The sequence below is a fragment of the Mirounga leonina genome, unplaced genomic scaffold (genome assembly GCF_011800145.1).
Source record: "Mirounga leonina isolate KUSES-001 unplaced genomic scaffold, KU_Mleo_1.0 Mir_268, whole genome shotgun sequence".
NCBI lineage: Eukaryota > Metazoa > Chordata > Mammalia > Carnivora > Phocidae > Mirounga > Mirounga leonina.
This window is the reverse complement of record NW_023270649.1, coordinates 7,933,601-7,945,797: the sequence shown is the minus strand read 5'-3', so window position 1 is coordinate 7,945,797 and position 12,197 is coordinate 7,933,601. Positions and strand designations below refer to the sequence as shown.

Genomic DNA, 12,197 nt, shown 5'->3' with positions numbered 1-12,197 from the left:
TTTTGACTAATTTCAGCCCTGATGATGTTCTTGTGCTTCTTTAGTGAGTTAAAGCCATTAGTTTTATGCAAATGGAAGGGTGTGCGTGGTTGCGCGAAAACATTCCATTTTCTGGTTACAGGAGGAAATGGGAGAAATGGGTGGTGCAGAGTGTGTGTGTATGTGTGTGTAGGATTGGACTATGACCCAAAGGTGTGTAATTTGAATATGACCTGAAGGTATGGTGTTCAGACCAAGACATGCTTTAAGGCATTAAAAATCATGGTTGTACTCAAGGGAGCTCTTCTTCACTAGTGTGTTTAGAAATATTTCTGACCATTTTTTCTTTGGGCAAAGGTATTAGAATTAAAAGATTTTTCTCCTCTGGGAACTCTTTGAATAGGTTAATTTTTTAAAAAGGACTTTTAAAGACTAGATGGCAACCAGTAAATTATTTTCTGCTAATCCTAAGTAAATTTTTCTGTGATGTAAGTGCTGTATCCAAGGTATCTTATGGGGTGCACATGGCCCAAAGGGAAAATAATTTGTTTGGTAACTTGATTTTCTTCTTTTTTCCATTATTCACAGGTTGTCAAATTCATCCTGTCTGGGCAGTACAAATGTGGGAACTTGTAAATGAATAACAATTTTAAAGCATAAATCAACTGAAATGCGTATGAAACCTTGCTGGATTCTTAGGAGGTCTCCTGATATTTCTGAACCACACTTCTCTTTTCTAGGATTCTCTTTTGGGACACAGTCATAAATGCAAAAGGAAGATTTCAGTACCAAATTACATTCATCTTTAAAATATTGGGCCTCTTCAGCCCCTCCCAAACATTGTAAAACTCTCTGGAGTTTGAACTGCTGAGACATGGACTATAACTCTTCTTCCAAAAGACTTGTTACGGAAAAACTACACTTTGGGGTTATGAGTATAGAATTACAACACACACAACTCACAATACTTAATAATCCTCTGTAGATAAGTCTAGATTATCTCTACAACATCTCTTTATTTCATCCCGCCCCATAATTACGTATTTGGGGAGGTAAAAGTGAGTGCACAGGATTTTCAGAGTGGCAGATCTATTTGGAATCATTCTAACCCAATTGTTCATCTTGTCGGAGAGCGCAGTGGAGACCGAGGGGTTCGGTGACTCGGGCAAGGCTGCTGCTAGTGGGGGCGAAGCTGGGAGGGTGACAGGAAGCAACGGTGAGAAAGTCATGGCCTGTTGAAAGTTCTCTGTCTCCTGGGTTTACTTACATCTTTTCATTTCACCCTCACCACAGCTTTGCAAGGCAAGGGGTCATCTTCCACTTTTAGGAAGGAGAAAACGGAGGCATGGAAGGTTCTCTAGCTGCTCAAAGTCAATAGGCATTAAGAGGCAGAGCAAGAATTCGAATGCACACCTACCGATTCTGAAGATCTTCTGTCTCCTTTGTATCCTGCTAGCTCCCAGGCCTTAGGATAGTCTAAAGTCCAACACCATTCCTTCCTTATACATGTTTACAGATAACCAAGAGCAACTGTGTTTAAGCAACCACTCTGGTTACTGAATTTGCTGGGTGATAGTCTAGGATGTTGGGTCTCCTTACCTTAGATTTTTTTTTTTTTTAAAGATTTTATTTATTTGACAGAGAGAGACACAGCGAGAGAGGGAACACAAGCAGGGGGAGTGGGAGAGGGAGGAGCAGGCTTCCCGCTGAGCAGGGAGCCTGATGCGGGGCTCGATCCCAGGACCCTGGGATCATGACCTGAGCCGAAGGCAGACGCTTAACGACTGAGCCACCCAGGCGCCCCACCTTAGATTTTTCTGACAAAAATGGTTGTCCTTCTCCTCCTAGATTTAATAAGATTCCAAAATTTGTCTTCAATTAATGCTTCCTTTTCTTTTTTGGAAAATTTATACTTGGAAACGTCTAGTTCCTCTCTTTAGATCTAAAGAAGAGTATACTCCTTTCTCTCATTCAGTGATTCATTTATTCAATAAATATGTGTTGAATGCCTACTATGAGCAGACACTGTTTTGGGTTTTGGAGATACAGCTCTGAATGAAACAGATGCACAGCCCTGCCCTGGGTGGTACTCCCATTCTGCTGTGTCAGGGGATAGCCAATAAAGAGCAGAAAATAAAGTAAGTGAGAAGGGACCACTGTCCTAGAAACAAAAAATAAAGAAATAAGGTAAAATAGCAGGGAAAGGAGACACCAGAAAGATGAGGTGGGGGTTACTGAAAAAGTGCTTCACAGAGAGGGTGAATTTGGGAAGTGTTTGTTATCACATTATTGGTTCAGTGAAAAATGCTAGTAGGTGTCTATATTTTCAGAAAATTCCTTTCCAAAACCATGACACTCCAATCCCCACCAGTGGTCTCTGTCTCCATCCTCATGATACATCTTTCCATCCACCCTTTGTGGCAACCATTATTATCCCTATAGTACAAAAAAAACAGGAATAAAATGGGTTGCCCACCAATCTGAGGGGGAGATGAATAGAGAGCAAGACAAGCATAGTGCCTGGTCTACTCTTCTCAAGCATCTAATTTATATTTACAGGGAAGGAGACTAAATCTCAGAGATGGTGAAGTGACTAGCCCAGAATCATACTGTGCTCATTATTTCATTTATCCAGCAAGTTCTGGATTGAGATCCTACAGTGGGCCAGGCCCCTGATATGGACCCAGGAGATTCCACAGGACTCACAGGAAATGGTCTCTGGTCTAGAGGCACAGAAGGGGACCTCTGACCCCGACCCAGTGCTCTTTCTCCTATACCACGATGGAGAACGCCTCTCTTTACCAGGCCCTGAGATGAATGAGAATAGTGTTCCCATTTATATTTCCCACTCTGCACTTCAAGTGTGTTGTGGGTTAAATGAGACCACATCAGCTGTCCTGAGAACCCAAATCACTATGCATATCATTGTTTATATGGGAAAGCACATTCAGATTTTCAACACCAACCATCTTTACAGGCCTTCAAACTGATGAGTGCCTAAGTTGGAAAATACGAGCCAAGATTGTTTAGGGCTTATTGAGGCAACCTCCAGCTACCCAACCTCCAAGATCTTGACGATCTCCTGGAGTAAACAACATCCTCTTCAGTCCTGAAGGCAGCATCAAATGAGATACAAATGAGTAGTAATAGCTTCCTCAAAATTGTATGGAAACTTTTCTTCTCTTCACTATGAAGACAAATGAATATTTTCCTTTAAGAAAAAGGTCCACGAATGCTGATCTGTGGGGAGTGCCTGCCAGCCATTCTGTACTTTCTCATCGTTCTCTAGGGCCATGGGGATCTACGAGGGGATTGCAGCTCATTTTAATCTGTGCTTACTACATTGTCTAGGGGTGGGACTCACATTTCCATCCATGGCAGTAGCCGGCTAGCACCACAAATGCTTGTTGAACGGAGTGGAGTGGAAGCAGATGTTCTCTTGGCCATGGGTTGTGCTAGCAAGTAGCAAGTGTCATTTCCCCATCTTTTCCCCATGACGGGGACGCCATGGGCATCCCAGTTCCTGTTCTATACTCTTGTCATCACCTGCTTGATTAGAATGATATTGCGTAGGTAATAAGGACTTTGAACTTATGTAAGCTTTCTAAAGAAACATGAGCTTGGATTGAACTACAGCGGGTGCTCCACCGAAGTTCAGAGGAAATATGATTATGGTTGCCTTGGCAACCATAGCTCTGCACTGTTTTCTTACTGTTTTTGTATTTTCTGATCATTCTGAGGAAAAACGAAGGGATACCAGTAGGGTCTCATTTTCAATTTATGAGGCTGCTGGGAATGATACAACTTTATGTAGCTACAGAAGCTCCTTTTCTTAAAATTTCCCCAAACACTGGAAAGGCCAGGCATGTGAAAGGAAGTAAAAATAGGCTGTTACTTATGTTAAAACATAAATGTCATCTTTACTCTTTATAAAGGTAATTATTTTTAAAGGACTGAAAAGGAGATCACCTTTATATTTCTCTCTAGCATACAACTATGACTTCTATATTTCTTTAAAAAGGGAAGAATTGTTGGTCAGTAAATTTCCATAATTATTTTTACATGTAATGCAGTTATTCAACTCCAAATAGCTGTACAGTTAAAATAGTTTTACTCTAGGAAAGGGCCAGTTTGAGAGATTGTCAAATGGTAACGTTTTAACAACATGTTAAATTATTGATCATCAACACACATCCTCTGTTAGGTCTCCTTTGTAGGCCACACCAGTTTTTTTTTTTTTTTTTAAAGAGAAAAAGTGGTCATTAATATTTGAATCTTTATAATTGGTTTATTAGTATTAAAAGAAAAATAGAGAAGAAACGTCTATTATCACATGACAACAGTACAAAAAGTCATTAAAATTTTTCATTTTGTCTAATCACTTATTATTAAGTTTCTATGGGAAAATTTTATATGTTAGTAGTCTAGGACAGGAGTTCAGAAGATGTTTTGTAAAGGGCCAGATGGTAAATATTTTAGGCTTTTGGCCGGGTTTTGTTGTAGCTACTCAACTCTGATGTTGTAGCTGAAAGCATCCAGAGATAATATGTAAAGGAACAGAGCAGGCCGTGTTAAATTACTACTGTATTTACAGAAACAGACAACAGACTGGATTTGGCCCTTGGGTTGTAGTTTGCCCACTCCTACTCCAGGAGAAAAACTGTTCTGCTTACTTATCACAGCCCACACGTGAGTGTAGTGCTTCCAGCAAATTGGTTCTTGTAATTAATTAATTAAATAATTTTTAAAGCATGCTCCACGCCCAGCATGGATCCCAGTGCGGGGCTTGAATTCATGACCCTGAGATCAAGACCTGAGCTGAGATCAAGAGTCAGACATTTAACTGATTGAACCACCCAGGCACCCCCAAAACTCATTCTTTTAAAAGGTGCACCTAAAGGGCTGTCCTTACTACCTTTTGTGTTAAATGTCACAAATGCCGCCATATTGGTTTCTAGAGATAGAGAGGAGTACAGGAGGGGAGAAGCAGATATTTCATAATAGGTTGCTTAGTTTAAAAGCTGATAGAATATGTGACAAAAATAAACTCCTTACATGCAGGGCAAGTTCAACATTGATCTTGAGCGTCAAAGGCCTGTTGTCCGCTACCTACATATGCTGGCAATGTAAACAGAGCCAGGCACTGTGAGGTGGAGCCCCTTTGCCTCCAGCTGGCCTCTCCATCCCTATGGTCACCTGACACCAACCAAACCATGTCTTCTTTATTTTTCCTTCAGCGTATTCTCTGGTGCTCTGTTCAAACTGATTTTAACATATTCTTTTAGTTTTAATCAAATATTTCAAACATATAGAAAAGTATGAAAAATAGGGCTCCCTGCTCGGCGGGGAGTCTGCTTCTCCCTCTGACCCTCCTCCCTCTCATGCTCTCTGTCTCTCATTCTCTCTCTCTCAAATAAATAAATAAAATCTTTAAAAAAAAAAAAAAAAAGGGCGCCTGGGTGGCTCAGTTGGTTAAGCGACTGCCTTCGGCTCAGGTCATGATCCTGGAGTCCCTGGATCGAGTCCCGCATCGGGCTCTCTGCTCGGCAGGGAGCCTGCTTCTGCCTCTGACCCTCCCCCCTCTCATGTGCTCTCTCTCTCTCTCATTCTCTCTGTCTCAAATAAATAAATAAAATCTTTAAAAAAATAAATAAATAAAATGAAAAATAAAAAAATAAAAAATAAAAAAAAAGAAAAGTATGAAAAATAAAAACCTATGTATCTGTTGTTCAGATTTAATAACCATTAACATTTGGTATTGTTTGCTTCAGATATTTTGATCTTTTATTTTTATTATTTATTTTAAGGTTTTATTTATTTATTTGTTGAGAGAGAGAGAGAGAGAGAGAGAGCATGAGCAGGGGGAGGGGCAGAGAGAGAGCGAGGAAGAATCTCAAGCAGCACTGAGCATGGAGTCTGACTCAGGACTCGGTCCCATGACCCTGAGATCATGACCTGAGCTGAAATCAAGAGTCGGACGCTTAACCCACTGAGCCACCCAGGCGCCTCATGATCTTTTTGTTTTTTTAAGGAAATAGTACATATGGACACAGTTGAAGCCTATACCAGACTTCTAATGTGTATGATTTTTCTACATTCTAACAATTTTTAAAGAGGTAATTTATCTTCAGATGAATTTGAATCCTCTCCTACTTACTAAAATGAGTTCTTGATAGCCAAAAGGGTAGAAAGATTAGGGATTTGATTTTAGATGTGCACATTATTGTTGGTGCACAGTATGACAGTTTGATCTGATCTGATAGGGTTTTCTGTCCATCTATTAAGTTGGTTTTTTTTTTTTTTGACAGAGAGAGACACAGCGAAAGAGGAAACACAGGCGGGGGGAGTAGAAGGGGGAGAAGCAGGCTTCCCGCAGAGCAGGGAGCCCGATGCGGGGCTCGATCCCAGGACCCCGGGATCATGACCTGAGCAGAAGGCAGACGCTTAACGACTGAGCCACCCAGGCGCCCTTTTTTCTTTTAAGATTTTTTTTTTCTGTCCATCTAGAGCTAAATAACACTACCAGTTTACTCCCAAGAAAGACTTTGCAAATTCCCCACATCTCTTGCCTATTGTAAATGAGGTGTGTGTCCAAGAGACAGTAAATATAAATCATCCTAGCTCATTATAGAAGCCTGGATACAGTTTTCATTTGCATGGCAACTTTTTCAAATGCAGTATTCTTCTCTGCTGCCCTTAGCATAGTTAGTGCTTTGTGGGACACGTGCTTTTACAAATGTTCTCTCATTCGATCCTTGGGACATTCTGTGTGATAGTTAGAATAGAGAACATTGCACCCATCTCCCAGGTAAGGAAATTAAGGCACAGTGATGTCAATACAATGTTTGTAGGTCTTGGCTGCACCTCAGCAACACTTGGCGAGCTTTGAAAAAGTACCTATGGATTCCTGAGCCTACCCAGAGATCTGATACCACCAGGCTGGGATGGACCATGGACGTCAGCATTTTTAATGGATTCCACTCTGCAGCCAAGGTTGAGAATTCCCAGTGGACCAGTAAAAATGGGACATTTTTTTATTGCCACAGCTTGAGGGGGAGGGGGCGGTGCTCCTGGCACCTAGTGGATAGAGACCTGGGATGCTGCTAAAACATCCTGCAGCCTCCCTCTGACAGAGAATTATCCGGCCCCACATGCCAATAGCACTGAGGTGGAGAAACCCCCACTTAACCTGTACAGTGCTGGACTAAAGTCTCTCTGACTCTAAGCCATTGATCTTTCTTCAGACCCAAGCTGCTAGGTGATTCAAATTAGTCATCCTCTTATTATTGCTGCTAATAGCTTATATTTTAAATAGGTAATTCTTTGAAGCTAAAATGTTTACAATGACTTTTTAGTTCATCAGGAACTGGGTGATCTTGTGTCATAACCACACTAGGATAGGCAGAAATCTCACTTTTGTCAGAATACCAAAAGTAACACAAAACAAGCAAACAGACAAAAACAAACAAACAAACAAAACCCCAAAACCTCACAGCATCAAAAAGAAGAAAAGAGCTATTTCTCAACTTCAGTGTATATATGTTTGATCCTAAATAAGAAACATGTATTATATAAAATATTGGTTCTCAAACTTGAGCATGCATTGAAATTCCCTGGAGGGTGTGTGAAAACACAGACTGCTGGACCCCACCCTAAAGTGATTCTGTAGGTCTGGGGTGGGGTGCAAGCACTTGCATTTCTAATAAGTTCTCATCTGAGACTGAAGCATCTGGCCCTGGGACCACTCTTTGCGGTTTACTGATGTGAAATATGTTTCCGTAGTAGCTTTTCTTTTTTAAAGGTTTTATTTATGTATTTGACAGAGAGAGAAACACAGCGAGAGAGGGAACACAAGCAGGGGGAGTGGGAGAGGGAGAAGCAGGCTTCCCGCCGAGCAGGGAGCCCGATGCGGGGCTCGATCCCAGGACCCCGGGATCCTGACCTGAGCCGAAGGCAGACGCTCAACGACTGAGCCACCCAGGTGCCCCTCCATAGTAGCTTTTCAAAGGAATGTTAACCTTGGGGCTATCTTTGAAGTCACAAGCTAATACTTCTAAAAATGCCAATCTTACTTCTTCATAATATGCAAATAACTTAAAAATATGATTCATTAAGAGCGACAAGGGTCTCGTTGCTCTACAATTATAATCAAGATAGACCTATGGGATGTTGCAGCAGCTACAGTGGGCTTCAGGGAAAAAACATGTGCACTGTTAAGAAAATACAACTCTCCACCTGATCAGAAACGAAAAGATGCCAGTTCACTGAGACATTTAAAAATGCATCTGGTCAGTGAGAGAGTTGATGTTTCCTATGGTACCTGATACACATTCTTCAAGTTAGAAGTAGATGCTTAGATGAAAAATGACGGGAACCAAAATTTTTCCTCACTTCGGATACATTAACATATGATTGTGGAAGGGTGGATAGATAACTAAAATTTCAGCAAAATGTATTGCCTATCTATACAATAACACACATAATTCCTGAACTAATTAGAGTATCAGCCCAGGCGGCCAAGTAATTTTAAAGTATGGAATTGGAAACCTATTCTGGGTGTTTCAGGAATGAGTCAGTTATTCTTTCAGTCCATCAGCCAGTGACCCTTTACAGACAGCAGTGATTGAGATGGCACGTTCTGTGAGTGTCCTACACTAGCCTAAAGTTAGATGTTATAGCATATTTTGTAGGTGAAAAATCTAAAGCTGAAAGTGGCAGAATTCAAGAGTACCCGTTCCTTGCTTTCTACAGTGAGAGCTCCAAGAAACTAGAATATCCCCTTATCTCTGCCTCTTAGATGTTTTCTGAAGCCCTTGATAGTGAAGACTTTGTTATTTCTTTCTAGAGCCTGGCACACTTCCTAGTACATACCAAGTGATAATTACACATTCATTGAATTTACTTAAGTAGGTATATGAGAAGTCTGTGCATTCCTCTATTTCATGAATTTCAAAGAATGTATTTCAGTCCCACTTAAATTTAGGATCCTCATAAAGAAAATCCTAAAGAGGATCCAGTCTGTACTGTCCAAAGTGCAAACTTTTAATTGTGAGCAAAGGATTAAGAAGAATAAAGGGCAACCACGGGTGAATTTTCCAAGAAGTAAACACTTCTGTTGTGCTGGTCTTGATGATATATATGGCGGTCAGCAGTGATAAGACTCCCAAAGGATAACTAAATAACCCTGTACTGTAAAATATACTATCAAACTAAAATTGCTAAGAGAACAAATAAAATCTAAGGATTGAAAAAAAACCATAACTATTAGCATAGTTCTGCTGTTGTGTGTTTAAGAGCAAATCGGGAGGTTGCTATGGCATTGACTCATGCGTGCATAGCAACAGAGCGAGCTCAAGTGATTCAGCTCAGTAAAAGAGGAAATTAGCTCACCATTTCCCTTTCCCCAAATCAGAGTCAGATATCCAAATATTTCATTTTGAAATGGTATATCCATCAACATGTTCTAATGGATAAAAGTCAATAGTGCGGGCTGGGGGGAAAGGTCACAAGATGAAATTCGTATGCCATGTGCTTACTTTAGAGAATGCAACTCATGTCTAAAGAATCTATTAACTATCTGTGAATCCTACTCTCTCCCAATAGAATGGAGTTTCTCAGTGGCATATGTTGGGTGACTATACCATGATGAGTAATAATTTGGCAAAAGACAGCAATTTATCAGCCCATATAACTTTGTTCTAATGAAAGTTGATCATGATAATATTTTGAGAAAGAAACATTGTTCAGCTGTGAAACTATAATTCTCTGTGTGTAACAACCCTCCAGGGAAGGGATAGATTTTGCGAGGGTAATATGTGAAATTTAGTCATTATCTACTGCACAAAGCAGAGGTCAGCCGTGGGTGTGTATGTGGGAGGCACCATTATGAAATCAGCCCACAGCCACTGCACCCCTGGGGTAAGCCAATACAAACAGAGCCAAGTGTCCCAAATGCTGACATTTTATCACATGATTATTTTAAATATTATTTTAACCACTGTCTTTTCTTGTATTGTTTATCCTCCACATCTTGAGTTTGTTTCCGGTTTCCTTTCTTTAAACTGATAAATGAGAAATGAGGAAGTATGGTTTGAGTCAGTACTTGACCACGAACACGGGGAATTAATTGACCCCCTGCTTCCCAAAAGAGCCCCAAGCCTGTGAAGCTTGGACTCTTCAATTTGCTCTGAGTTGACTTGGGTTTTGGAAATGCCATAATTTTATTCATTTGTTTTTCAATTTATATACAGTAAAATTCATCTTTTGGGGGGTACAGTTCTATGAGTTTTGATAAATACACGATGTTGCATAACCACCACCACAATCAGGATGTAGAAGAGTTCTGTCACACCCCCCCAACCCCCCGCAAATTCCTTCATGCTGCTTCTTTATAGTCAACCCCTCCCTGCACCCCCAGGTCCTGGCAACCACTAATCTGTTGAAGTCATTCTATTTTGACTCTTCTTTGTTTTTCTCTTCTTTGTTCCTTCATGCAACAACCATTTATTGCGAGAACTGTGTTCTGGGCTTTGAGGTGTTGGGGATTAAATGGCAAACAAGACTGACGTGGAGCTTTTCAATGCAGAAACAAGACAGTGAACAATGATACATCAGTAATTCCAAGTTGTGGTAAATGCTGTGTAGAAAATAGATTTCTGTGATAACAGATATCAGAAGATGGACTCTAATTTTAGATAGAGTGCTAGAGAATGTTGCTCTGAGAAGGTGGCATTTAATCTGAGGACCGAAAAGAGAAGAAGCCAGCTCTGTGAAATGGGCAGGGGGTGAGGGCACATGGGGCAGTCATTCCAGGCAGAAGGAACAGCATGTGTGACGCAGGGTCTGGTAAGAGAAGGGAACATAAGGTGCTGTGGACAGATAGGCAGGGCCTAGCTAAAGGGTATGTACTTTATTCCATTGCAGCTGGAAGCCATTGAATCGGGATGCATCTTTATTTAGGGATGATTTGATTGATGTTTTGAGTTCTGTGTAGAACATGGATTATTAGAGAGTGAGAACGGATGCAGGGTGGTCATTGGGCCACGGCAACCATCCAGTTAACTATTGAGGGGGGATTGGGCTTGGGTAGCAGCTGTGGAGATGGAGAAGGGATGGATTTGCAATGTATTTTAGAGGTAGAAAAAAACAGGACTAGGTGTTTAATTGGCTATGGGATAGGAGACTGATGAAGGAAAAGAAGGAACCAAATGCAACTCCCAAGTTCTTGCTTGAGCAACCAGGTCAGTGATGCTATTTATCCACATGAAGAAGATATTGAGAGAGAAACAAGATTGTGGTGTGGGGGGAATTAAGTTTGGTCTCTGGACAGTTTTAAGGAGAGAAACCCACTAAATATCCATGTGGGGACCTGAAGCCCCTAAATGGACATATGCCTTTAGAATTCAGAGGAGAGCTTGGAGCTGGAGAGAGAAATTTATGCCTTCATTTAACAATTATTTATTATATCATTAATATAACATTTAAATATATTTTATATATGTATTGTTAATATGCTTTTGATGTATTAATATTAATATAATATTAATCCATATCATACATATTAATTTAGTCACTGACATTTCTTGAGGGCTTGCTATGAGTCAGGCTTAGATGAAGAAATGGGAATACGACGGTAAAGAGAAACCTACGTGATCTGAGGCAGGCTGGCAGGAGAGAAGACTTCGTTAAACAGTCACACACGTGTGTGTAAAATTAAAGTGACAATAAATTCCACAAAGGAGAGGCTTCTGTGAGGGGGCACAATAGGGAGCTCTGACTTAACTCTTGGTGGTTTGGGGTTCAGGAGAGACTTCCCCCCACACTGGAGGATGAGGACGGGGGAAGGGTACTGGGTCAAAGAAAGAGCATGGATGAAAGGTCGTGTGACAGAAGACCAGAGATTTTGGTTCCCAGATGTCAGATTGACTGTGATTCCAATTTAGAAGTCCAGGAGTGCACTCCAGATTTTCACAAGCACTTCAGGCAATTCATTTCTTTTTTTCAATTTTTTTTATTAACATATAATGTATTATTTGTTTCAGGGGTACAGGTCTGTGATTCATCAGTCTTACACAATTCACAGCACTCACCATAGCACATACCCTCCCCAATGTCCATCACCCAGCCACCTCATCCCTCCCACCCCCCACCACTCCAGCAACCCTCAGTTTGTTTCCTGAGATTAAGAGGCAATTCATTTCTTCAACAAATACTTCTTG

General features: G+C 40.8%; 1 protein-coding gene across 3 annotated transcripts in view; it reads left to right on the top strand.

Annotated features, from left to right (window-relative positions):
- ARHGAP6 (Rho GTPase activating protein 6) overlaps positions 1-12,197 on the top strand; it is a 474,790-nt gene that overhangs the window by 301,688 nt on the left and 160,905 nt on the right. The window lies entirely within an intron of this gene.